Source organism: Octopus sinensis, linkage group LG12, assembly GCF_006345805.1.
Source record: "Octopus sinensis linkage group LG12, ASM634580v1, whole genome shotgun sequence".
Classification (NCBI taxonomy): Eukaryota; Metazoa; Mollusca; class Cephalopoda; order Octopoda; family Octopodidae; genus Octopus; species Octopus sinensis.
Window position 1 is genome coordinate 54,570,662 of NC_043008.1, and position 1,093 is coordinate 54,571,754.

Consider the following 1,093-nt stretch of genomic DNA (forward strand, 5'->3'; position numbering starts at 1 on the left):
TTGGCGTTAGGAAGGGCATCCAGCTGTAGAAACACTGCCAGATCTGACTGGCCTGGTGCAGCCTTCGGGCTTGCCAGACCCCAGTTGAACCGTCCAACCCATGCTAGCATGGAAAGCAGATGTTAAACGATGATGATGATGATGATGATATATATATCATCATCATCATCATCATCATCATCGTTTAATGTCTGTTGTCCATGCTAGCATGGGTTGGACAGTTTGACCGGTGTCTGGGAAGCCAGGAGGCTGCACCAGGCTCCAGTCTGATCTGCCAGTGTTTCTACAGCTGGATGCCCTTCCTAACGCCAACCACTCCATGAGTGTAGTGGGTGCTTTTTACATGCCAGGGGAAGCTGGCAACGGCCACAACCAGTTGGTGCATTTTACGTGCCACTGGCACAGAAGCCAGTCAAGGTAGTGCTGGCATCGGCCATGTTCGGATGGTGCTTTTTACATGCCACTGGCATGGGTATAATAACTACAATTTCCATTTGATTTTTATTTTGATGTTGATGTACTTGACTCAATAGGTCTCATCAAGCACAGCAGGTTGCTCTACAATCCAAGGTAAGCACAGCAGGCCGTCCTATGATCCAAGGTACTTTGGATGGGCTGAACTGAAATTGAATTGTCTTGCAATTCAAGTTTCAGGCAACTGCAATCTGCAGGTGAGATCGCCATAATGTGAAACTTGATCTATAAGACTAACTTTCAATTTCAATTTCAGTTTCAATAAAAAAAAAGCATTTCCTCTACAACATGTATTGAGCATTCTAGTCTCATTTGTCCACCATAAATCACAGTATGTATGCATAGAATAAAGGATAAAAGATCCTTTGTGAGTCATGTAGACTCAGAGGGCTGGTTTCCTGGTTTCCATATGAATATTTTTACCAACCCTGGATAGGATATCAGTCTGTTGCAGGAAATACTCTTTTTTCCGGCCGAGTGGACTGGAGCAATGTGAAATGAAGTGTTTTGCTCAAGAACACAATGCTTTTTCAACACCCAAACAACTAAGCTACATGTCTCCACATGTATATATAAGTATGTGTGTATATGTATATGTATATGTATGTACGTGAAGGCA